The sequence below is a fragment of the Palaemon carinicauda genome, chromosome 18 (assembly GCF_036898095.1).
Source record: "Palaemon carinicauda isolate YSFRI2023 chromosome 18, ASM3689809v2, whole genome shotgun sequence".
Classification (NCBI taxonomy): Eukaryota; Metazoa; Arthropoda; class Malacostraca; order Decapoda; family Palaemonidae; genus Palaemon; species Palaemon carinicauda.
Genome location: NC_090742.1, coordinates 14,121,495 through 14,133,856, shown reverse-complemented (window position 1 = coordinate 14,133,856; position 12,362 = coordinate 14,121,495).

Genomic DNA, 12,362 nt, shown 5'->3' with positions numbered 1-12,362 from the left:
AATTGCCTGGGGGGGGGGGTTGTTATTTATTTCCAGCGTGGTCACTATGTCAGCGTGAAACAAGTTGACACAGTGACTCACAAGCAAAGATTTTCTATTGCTTTGCCTTTTTTGTCCTCTTTATATTCTTTCGCTTTCTCCATCACGTTTCTTCCTTCTAGTCGTGATGCTTTAGACCAAGACCTACAAAAAGAGGTCTTGGTTTAGAGTAAGATCTTTAGAAAGGTCTTCGTTTTGAGCAAGATCTACTGAAAGAGGTCTTCGTTTAGAGGAAGATCTACTGAAAGAGGTCTTCGTTTAGACCAAGATCTACTGAAAGAGGTCTTAATTTTGAACAAGATCTACAGAAAAAGGTCTTAGTTTAGAACCGGATCTACAGGAAGAGGGCTTAGTTTAGAGTAAGATCTACAGTAAGAGGTCTTGGTTAAACTTTAGAGCAAGATCTACAGAAAGAGGTCTTGGTTTAGATCAAGATCTACAGAAAGAGGTCTTAATTTAGAGTAGGATCTACAGAAAGAGGTTTTGGTTTAGAGTAAGATCTACAGAAAGAGGTCCTGGTTTAGACCAAGATCTACAGAAAGAGGTCTTAATTTAGAGTAAGATCTACAGAAAGAGGTCTTAATTTAGAGTAAGATCTACAGAAAGAGGTCTTGGTTTAGACCAAGATCTACTGAAAGAGGTCTTAATTTAGAGTAAGATCTACAGAAAGAGGTCTTGGTTTAGACCAAGATCTACTGAAAGAGGTCTTAATTTAGAGTAAGATCTACGAAAGAGGTTTTGGTTTAGAGTAAGCTCTACAGAAAGAGGTCCTGGTTTAGACCAAGATCTACAGAAAGAGGTCTTAGTTTAGAGTAAGATCTACAGAAAGGGGTCTTGGTTTAGACCAAGATCTACAGAAAGGGGTCTTCGTTTAGACCAAGATCTACAGAAAAAGGTCTTAGTTTAGAAAAAGATCTACAGAAAGATGTCTTGATTTAGAGTAAGATCTATAGAAAGGTCTTCGTTTAGACCAAGATCTACTGAAAGAGGTCTTCTTTTAGAGCAAGATCTACAGAAAGAGGTCTTGGTTTAGACCAAGATCTACAGAAGGAGGTCTTAGTTTAGAGCAAGATCTACAGAAAAATGTCTTGGTTTAGACCAAGATCTACAGAAAGAGGTCTTGGTTTAGAGTAAGATCTATAGAAAGGTCTTCGTTTAGATCAAGATGTACTGAAAGAGGTCTTGGTTTAGACCAAGATCTACAGAAGGAGGTCTTAGTTTAGAGCAAGATCTACAGAAAGATGTCTTGGTTTAGACCAAGATCTACAGAAAGAGGTCTTGGTTTAGAGTAAGATCTATAGAAAGGTCTTGGTTTAGACCAAGATCTACAGAAAGAGGTCTTGGTTTAGACCAAGATCTACAGAAAGAGGTCTTAGTTTAGAGCAAAATCTACAAAAAGAGGTCTTCGTTTAAACCAAGATATACTGTACAATAAGAGGCCTTGGTTTAGACCAAAATCCGAGAAATTGGATCACGGTCTAGACGCATGCCGAGGTGAATCTGACATGACATCCGGATGATGTGCATTGATAAGGTCTTGTAATCCGTCAGCTAAGACAGTATTAGATAGTGATAAAATAAGCACTAATGATGATTTAATAAGCGTAATAATAGACATACAGAAAGAGGTGTTGGTTTAGACCAAAATCCGAGAAATTGGATCATGGTCTAGCCGCATTTCGAGGTGAATCTGACATGACATCTGGATTATATGCATTGATAAGGTGTTTTAATCTATTGACCAAGGCAGCATTATATAGAGATAACAGTAGCAGTAATGATGATTTGATAAGCGTAATATCAAACATCATAAATATTTTACGGGAGATATTTCGTTATATTAAAGGAAATATGAATTTCCGATTGGCAAATTGGGTGAGAAGTTTGAATTCAGTTAATCTGCTTTTCTTAGATGTGGCCACTTAGAAGAAACGAATGAATTATGTGCTTGCGTTAACTTATTAACATTTATATAAATAAACTGCTTAAGATCAATGGGACATAAGCAAGTTTCTCTCTCTCTCTCTCTCTCTCTCTCTCTCTCTCTCTCTCTCTCTCTCTCTCCCCGATTCCGTTTGCAGCCTCTTCTTTAACGTATTTTTCAAAGTACTTCGGCAATGGCTCCTCCAATCGTTTAAACGTCCACGCCAAAGGCGTCCTCCATGTACCATGAGATATTCTAAATCGAATAACATTGACATTACTGTGTTTTTACGAGGACTTTGAGAGTTATCCTGTCCCGAGAGTGCTCACTACCGTAGCATTTTATTCATTCTCATTTACTGGAGGCTTTAGGAAGAGATATTAATTCAAATGTATCTTTGTGTGAATGTGTGGAGGTCCTTTTGTTCAGTAACGTCTTTACGTTAAAGTGATCTTGCTCTTATTGCCAATTTGTCTTATTTAATTGCTTTGTATCTACTTTGAAATCTGCCATGGCCTCCGTAATTTATTAGTATAAGAAAGGAATTTCCTACCGAATATAGGTAAAGCTTTAAAAAAAAAAGAAGAAAAAAAATCTGGCCAACTTTTAAATATCACCTTTAAGTTAGTACAACTATCCATCTTGAAGACTTGTATACAGAAGTGATAAATTAATACAAGGTGAAAATGTGGATTACCAAAAGCTCGGTTTTGCTTGTGATTATGATATTCGAATTCTGAAACTTTCCAGCTTTACCCTTCGGACTTTCTCGTATTATTTTTGGAAACCGCGTGGGAAAGTCGGACCATAAACGTCATCCCCTTCCCCATACGACTCTCCCTTCCAGACTCTTTCCAGCCCCCATCCAGACCCCTTCCACCCCCCATTCCCTAGCTCTTCTAGACCCCTCTTAGACCCCCTTCCAGGTCCCATTTTTAGATCCCTTCCTTACCCCTTCCAGCCGCTTTCCAGAGCCCTTCCAGACCCCTTTTAGACCCCCTTCCAGGTCCCATTCAGAGCCCTTCCAGCCCCTTTCCAGAGCCCTTTCAACCCCCTTCCAGACCGCTTTCCATACCCCTTCCAGCTCCCTCCAGCCCACTTCCAGACACCACCTTTCAGCCCCCTTCCATACCTCCTTCCAGACACCTTCCAGCCCCCCATCTCCCTCCATCCCCCCTTCCAGCCTCCACCTAACTCCGCAATCCCTTTGTCGCTCCATTCCAAAAGACTTCCGCTGCTCCTCTCGCCTTCGGCTTCTTTTCAATCTTAGCTACTGGCGACATGTTCACCGCAAAGCGACCGCCTCGTCTTCACCAGGACTCGCTGACAGCCTGGTCTTGACCGGGGACACACAGTGCCAAGTACTGCGAGTTGTTTATTCGAAGGCATCCGTCGCAATGTCTTTTAGTTTGTCCGATGAAAATTGCTATAAAATTGTTCTTTGGTAATCATTGCCAGACCTCAAGGGGTCGCTGGATCAGGGCAGCGAAACAGCTGTATACAATATGGCCGATAATCACGAATTAGCTTAAAGGTATGAGAATGTTTTGATCAATTACTCCTATTTTTAGGCGTGTCTTTCAGACTTACAGTTTTCATATATTCCTTCATGTATCATATGAATGTTCATTTTCACAGTTTATCAAGTCTCCGGGTAGGACAAAAAAGTTTGCAAACAAACTTAAGATCTCAATTGTTCCGTGTATACTTTTTAGTGACATTGTCTTTATACGAGTACATCTGCTTGGTATTCGTCTTTAAGAAAATTTTTAATTATATTGGAATAAAAATGGGTTAGATAAATTTTTCCATTTTAGCGCTTTTATTTTTTATTACATATTTATGTTTCATTATAGAAACACTCACACACACACACACACACACACACACACACATATATATATATATATATATATATATATATACACATATATGTGTATATGTATATATATATATATATATATATATATATATATATATATATACGTATATATGTATGCATTTTTGTACTGTATATATGTATATTTGTGCGTTTGTGAGTGTTTTGTATGTATCTTTATATTGTGTATATACATGCAAAAATTTTATTTTTTATCCTTGCGCATTTGCATATACATGTATTTATGTGTATATATGTGTGTATATATATATATATATATATATATATATATATGTGTGTGTGTGTGTGTGTGTGTGTGTTTGTGTTTGTGTAAATATGTATGAGAGAGAGAGAGAGAGAGAGAGAGAGAGAGAGAGAGAGAGAGAGAGAGAGAGAGAGAGAGAGAGAGATGAGGCGTAATACATTGGAGAGTTCTCATAAACAGAGAGAGGAAAAAGAAAGTCAGTAATCAAGGAAGTGCCACTGGCAATTGTCCCTCGTGCAAGGTTGCAATGCCCCCTGGGGGACCTCACTTTCTTCGAGGATCGCTGTCTCCCACATATCCGATATTATTACGTTGAAAGCTCGTGTCCTTCGGAGAATGTAGGATAGATTTTATTATTATTATAATTATTATTATTAATATTATTATTATTATTGTTATTATTATTATTATTATTATTATTATTATTATTAGCTGAGCTAAGCTGGAACCCTAGTTGGTAAAGCAGAACGCTATAAGCCCAAAGGTTCCAACAGAGAAAAATAGCCCAGTAAGGAAAGGATGTAAGGAAATAAATAAACTACAAGAGAAGGTATATTATTATTATTATTATTATTATTATTATTAGAACTAATAGTTAAGGTACAACCCTAGTTGGAAAAGCAGGATGCTATAAGCCTGAGTGCTCCAACAGGGAAAGAAATAGCCCAATGAGGAAAGGATATAAGGAAATAAATGAACAACCGAAGGTATATTATTATTATTATTATTATTATTATTATTATTATTATTAGCTAAGCTACATCCTATTAGGAAAAGCAGTATGCTACAAGCCCAAGGGCTCCAACCGGGGAAAAATAACCCAGTGAGGAGAGTAAATCAGGAAATAAATAAACTACAATAGAAGTAATGAACAATTGAAATAGCATATTTAAAGGACAGTATATATGTTCGTATATATGTTTAAGACATACCAGTAATTCTAACGTTTCTTTTTCGATAGTATTTTGTCTTTTCGTGAAGTGGTTGGGTATTTTAATGTCTTCGTTTTTGTTATACATTTGTATTACTCTTTTGTTTATAATTAATATTATTGGCCTTTATGTCGGTTATTAATCCATCCTTCTTGTACTTCGAAATGTGATTATTTCGGAGCATTTTAGTTCTAAATATGTAGAACCAAATGACATATCCCGCTGGCCATTTTCTGCTTTCTTTTCCACGTTATTTTTCTTGTCAACAACAGAAAACCACGACTCCCCTCCCCACCTCCAGCCTCCTTCCCCTCCACGAGTCGTCCCTCTATTGTTTGTGCAAATGCCAACCCCCTTCCAAGACATCCTCCCCCTATCCCTCCACCTCTCCCCCAGCAGACAGGTTTTCTAGCCTATGGCAAAGTCTCACCTTACCGCCAGAGTTGTAAAGCCGAGAGCGCCTACCACCAGCTACCACTCCTCCACTACTCCAGTGCTACTGGGGAGTTCGCAGTGGTCGTCAGGGGCTCCTCTCTGTGAGGAAAGAAGAGAGTGAGAGTGTGAAAGAGAGAAAGGAGAGAAAATATATTTTTTGTAATATTGCTTGATGTGTAACGTTTAGTTAACATTCTCCAGTTCATTGTGAAGGGTTAATCGGTCCTTGCGATAAAATGTTTGGTATTTCCTCATCAGACGTCTGAATGCATCGAAATATATTTCGTAAAGAAATGTTTACTTGGTTATACTGATAACGGTAGGTGGACGTCAATTTTCGTTATAGAATGTTTATTCTTTTTTTATGTAACATAGTGTTTTCTATTTCCTGTATAGTCGGATGTTACAGTTATAGCGATAAACAGATTTTGTTTGCAATGTATCATGCACAAGTCCAGTGCCATAAACGTGTCCACTATCATAAACATGTCCATTAGATTGCATAATGACCACTATCATGCACATTTCAACTATCATAAACATGTCACTATCATACACATGTTCAGTATTATAAACATGTCCAGTAGAATGCACATGTCCACTATCATACACATGTCCACTATCATGCGCGTGTCCATTATCACACATATGTCCAGTATCATTTTCATGTCCACTATCATACACATGTCCACTATCATAAACATATCCAGTATCATGCACATGTCCACTATCATACACATGTCCGTTCTGTATCATAAACATGTCCAGTAGAATGCACATTTCCACTATCACACACATGTCCACTATCATGCTCATGTCCATTGTCATACACATGTCCAGTATCATACTCATGTCCACCTAATACACATGCCCACTATCATACAAATGTCCAGTATCGTGCACATGTTCACTATCATAAACATATCCAGTAGAATGCACATGTCCACTATCATACACATGTCCACTATTATATAATGTCCAGTATAATGCACATGTCCAATAGCATGCACATGACCACTATCATAAACATGTCCAGTAGAATGCACATGTCCACTATCATAAATATGTCCACTGTCATGCGCATGTCCATTATCATAAATATGTCCAGTATCATAAACATGTCCAGTAGAATGCACATGTCCACTATCATAATCATGTCTAATAAAATGCACATGTTCAGTATCATACACATGTCTAGTAACATGCACATGTCTGGTATCATGCACATGTCCAATATTATAAACATGTCCAGTAGAGGGCACATCACTATCATACAAATGTCCAGTGTCCTGCACATGTCCATTATCATACACATGTCCACTATCATACATATGTCTAGTATCATGCACATGTCCAGTGTCATAAACATGTCCAGCAGAGTGCACGTCTTCGAAAAGAGGTCGTGTAATGGCGTGCTAAGAGCAAACGTGCATTATTATTGTAAAGATTAAAGGCGATCTGAAGCTTCACGGCGAGAGAGAGAGAGAGAGAGAGAGAGAGAGAGAGAGAGAGAGAGAGAGAGAGAGAGAGAGAGAGAGAGAGGCGGATTTGCAGGACAAAATAATTAATCTTTTTTTGTTTCCGTGTCACAATGCAACAGCTCTCTCTCTCTCTCTCTCTCTCTCTCTCTCTCTCTCTCTCTCTCTCTCTCTCTCTCTCTCTCTCTCTCTCTCTCATTATTTTCATATGGTACTCATTATATTTGGATATAGGCTAATATATACATACATCCAGGCATATATATATATATATATATATATATATATATATATATATATATATATATATATATATATATAAATACATACACACATATATATATAAAATAGAGAGAGAGAGAGAGAGAGAGAGAGAGAGAGAGAGAGAGAGAGAGAGAGAGAGAGAGAGAGAAAGATGTCTGTGTTTGTACGTGCTTGCGTGCGTGTGTGTCCATATAGTCCACAAATTCCTCTTAGATTCATTTCACTTTCATGTCACTTCTGTATCAAAGCCCAGAAGCCCTAATTTGAAATCCTGGCCGGGATAGATGTACGTGGAATTAGAAATGGGAGAATTAGGAATGTAACATTTGGTGATAAGTGACCCCTTGAGGGGGTGGGCGCCTTGTGTTACGGTCACTAAAAATCTCATGTTTTATAACGATCTAATCCACATCTGTTGAAGACTCGAGCTTTGATCTGGGGGCAATTATGCACATCTCAGTCCCTTCGCAACAGAATAGAAAAAAAAAAAAAAACGTTTATCAAACATGAGGCCCATAAATATGACCAGATGCTATTTGCACTTCAGGATCTGTGGCCTCTAATTCATTCTGTCCATCAGACATGAAGTCTCCATATTGTCTATATTCAATTTTTTTGATGAGGCGCATTTATACTGACTTGCATCGGTGCCCTTTTAGCTTGGAAAAGTTTCTTGCTAGCTGATTGGTTAGAATTATTTTGTCCAACCAATCAGGTAGTAGGATATTTTCCGAGCTAAAAGGGCACCACTGTTAGTCAGTGTAAATGCATCTCATTACAAACACTGAGTATAGTTGAACACACGAACATGAAAAGGTTCAGAAAGATAGACAGTAGATGGCTACCCTCTATAATTTGTTCAATTGAAGATAGAGAAGACATATTGCACTCATAGATGAGGGCAAAGTTATCTTATTTATACACATACGCATGTACAGTAGTGCGCGTACATTCTCCTGAATATATATTGGTTAATCACTCATTATCAGACTATTTTTTATATCCCAGATCGTGTTTATTCACTATCATAAGGTATATGCAAATCGTGTTTAACCACTGTACCAACCGTGTGTCGCACGATCGTACATAGTTCATTTTGTCCTTGTATCTTCGCTCTCCCCCTTGCACTAAAAAGAACCTGAAAAAACATGTCTTGTTTCTCCTCTGTAACATTGTTTTTTGAACATGAAAATTCTTGTTGCCTTGAACTTTTGTATATAAAGGAGAGTGTTCTATAATAAAGTCACTCAGTAGCTTTCATCCTGCCTTTGAGTCACAACCTTCTCTCGGCCCGTCACACCACTATCACAAAGTATATGCAAATTGTGTTTATCCACTATCACAAGGTATATGCAAATCCTGTTTACCCACTATCACAAGGTATGCGCAAATCGTGTTTACCCACTATCACAAGGTACAGGATATGCAAATCGTGTTTACCCACTATCACAAGGTATATGCAAATAATCCTCCCTCCATGACCTAATAAACTCCTCACTGAAGCCAACATACAAACACACTACATATGTTGCATCCTTTTCTAAAAAATCTTCAAACAAAGGGCACGTGTTTGTAAGGTGACCTTACGTCAAAACAAAGCTTTGAACCGAGTTAAAAGGACTCTGAAGACGTCATGTTTTAAGGGACAAAGAGACAGAGCCATCTTCTGGACGCTGGAGTAATGCATCTTTAATGTCTTTTTTTTTTATCTTTCCCTGAACGGCGTTGATGAGAAAAATGAAGGGAAAATATCCTTTGATCGGGAACATTGGCTATTTTCAGAGTGAGGCTTTTTTTTCTGATAGCAAAATTTTAACCCCTATTACATTGTCTTGCTGTTATAGACGATTAATGGAAATATTGGTATATTTTTAACCCCCATTACATTGTTTTGTTGTGATAGACGATTAATGTAAATACTAGCAGGTTTTAACCCCCCTTACATTGTCTTGCTGTTGTAAAAATTTGATATAAATATTAGCAAATTTTTTAACCTCCATTATATTGTCTTGTAGACGATTTATGGAAATCGCAAATTTTTAACCCCCATTACATTGTCTTGTTGTTGTAGACGATTAGTGGAAATATTTGGAAATTTTTAGTCCCCTTTACATTGTCTTGTTGTAGAAGATTGATATTAAAATATTAGCGTATTTTTAACCTCATTACATTGTCTTGTTATAGATGATTAACGAAATATTAACATTTTTTTCCTACCATCATTACATTCTCTTAATTGTAGACGATTAATGAAAATATTGGAAAATTCTTAACCTCATTACATTGTCATGGTATAGACGATTAATGCAAATATTAGCATTTTTTACTATAATTGAATTTTTCTTTTGTAGACGATTAATGGAAATATTAGCAATTTTTTACAATAATTACTTTATTTTGCAGACAATTAATGGAAATATTAGCAAAGTTTTCACCCATTAAATTTTCTTGTTGTTATAGACGATTAATGGCAAAATTATCTTATTTTCAACCCCCATTAGGTTGTCTTGTTACGAACGATTACTAGAAATATTAGCAAATGTTTAACCACCATTACATTACCTTTTTTTGTTATAGACAATTAATGAAAAAAGATTTATCTGAGGTCGAGCCATCTTATAAATTTTAATCGAATAGCTCTAGGCTTCTTAACATCGGGACGGACTCTAATTCATTTTGTATTCACGGCTTACAAATGCATTGCGGATTGCCCACGTGCTTGAAGCAGAATGGTTACTGATTATCTGCAATGCAGGCGAACTAAGCATATTTCATTAATATAAACCTCCCAGGTGGGTTATGTAGGGATTTGTATGTTTTTTTATTTTTTTATTTTAAGTATGGTATCGAAGGGGAAACTTGTTTCAGTCGAATAGATTTTTAGGGTTTGAGATAATTGATGGATGAAATTTATTTCGTGTAATACAGGAATATTATTTACATTGGCTCATAGATATATATATATATATATATATATATATATATATATATATATATATATATATATATATATGTATATATATATATATATATATATATATATATATATATATGTATGTGTATATATGTATATATATACTGTACATACACACACACACACACACACACACACATATATATATATATATATATATATATATATATATACACATACACACAAGCACGCGCATGAATATATGTGTATATATATAAATATATATATATATATATATATATATATATATATATATATATGTTTGTGTGTGTGCGTGTGTGTGTACATACAAACTATCTTCCCTCATGCAGGGCATTTCTAGAGAACGGAGATATAGACACTGTACAGTTTATCTTTCATCTAATGAATCAGCATTAGTCCCTTGAGAATAAAACTTCCTTATCATCAATAATTCCATACGTTGATATTAAGAAGATATGCTGATAGTATATTGATCCCCATGCACACTGCGCCACTCACCGTTGTTAAACCTACCGGTGCCCCTTCCTATAGTCAATTCTTTTTAGCGAGGCAGATTTACACCGACTCGCAGGGATGCCCTTTTAGCTCGGAAACGTTTCTTGATCGCTGATTGGTTGGACGAGGTAATTCTAACCAATCAGATAGCAGAAAACTTTTCCGAACTAAAAGGGCACCCCTGCGAGTCCGTGCAAATGCGCCTCCTTAAAAAAAATTGAGCATAGTAGGCGTGGATTCTGAATGGTGCACCAATCTATTCCCCATTTATTCACTTCATATTACCAGAGTGGCTCAAAAACATCAGTTCCCTCTTTAAATATTTTAGCTTTTATTTACCACTAGTGGTGGTCGATGTGATAACGTTCCTGACTGGTGAACGCCAGACTGGGGTTCGAGTCCCGCTTAAAGGAGAGGACTCATTTTCAAAAGTTAATATAAAACATTGTGAGGTGACATGAATCCTGTGTCAAGAAAACGGTAAAGTCAGAAGTCATATGATGAAATCTGGTATATATCATAGAAAAGTTGATTAATATTACCCTATGTTGTCATTCTCGCCGTTAATCTAGGCGTATGTTAACGTATTTCTGTATCAAATATCGAGATTTATTGATGTAAGTCATAGTCATTTACTATTCATAATCCACCCACATAATTATGGTGTGGAGACACTGAATATCTAAGCCTATCATTTTCTCTGATTCCGGTGTCGTTATCTTTCCTAGTTAATTGAGACAGCTTGCTTGATACTCCCTCTGCAGATTATAATATCATTAAACCGTAACTCTAGGTGTCGCCAAGAAGTTCCGTTAACTACCGAAGACAAGACTTCATAAATTCGTGAACTTTTGAGAAACACATTAGGTCTGTGTCTTCTTCAATTGCACAAAAAAATTAGCTTATTGAGAAAATCTTTTAAGATTTTCGGTGATCAATCTATTCTGAAGTATTTTAATTCTTTCATTCTTCCTTGTTTCGAGTATTGTTCTCCTGTCTGGTCTTCAGCTGCTGATTCTCATCTTAATTTGTTGGAAAGGAACTTACGGTCTATTATATTTCTTATTCCGGGTCTAGACATTAATCTCTGGCACCGTCGTTCAGTTAGCTCGTTATGCATGTTGCATAAGATTTTTTATAATTCTGATCATCCTTTACATTCAGATCTTCCCAGGACAGTTCCATCCTGTTCGTAATACTAGGCATGCAGTTAATTCTAATAGTCAGGCGTTCAATCATGCGACTCAATACTACACAGTATTCTAGATATTTTATTCCAGCTGTTACCAAGTTGTGGAATGATCTTCCTAATCAGGTTGTTGAATCAGTAGAACTTCATAAGTTCAGACACGTAGCAAATGTTTTTATGTTGAAAATGCTGGCATAAGTCTTTTTATATTTTATATATGAAGTATCTGTTTTGATATTGTTACTGTTATTGAAATATTTTATTAATTGTTAATTATTTCATCAATTCCTTTCCTCACTGGGCTATTTTTCCGTATTGGAGCTTTTGGGCTTATATCATCTTGCTTTTCCAACTAGGGTTGTAGCTTAGCTAATAATAATAATAACAACAACAACAACAACAACAACAACAGTAATAATAATAATGATAATAATAATAATAATAATGATGAGGATAACAACAACAACAACAACATCAACATCAACATCAACAACATCAACAACAAC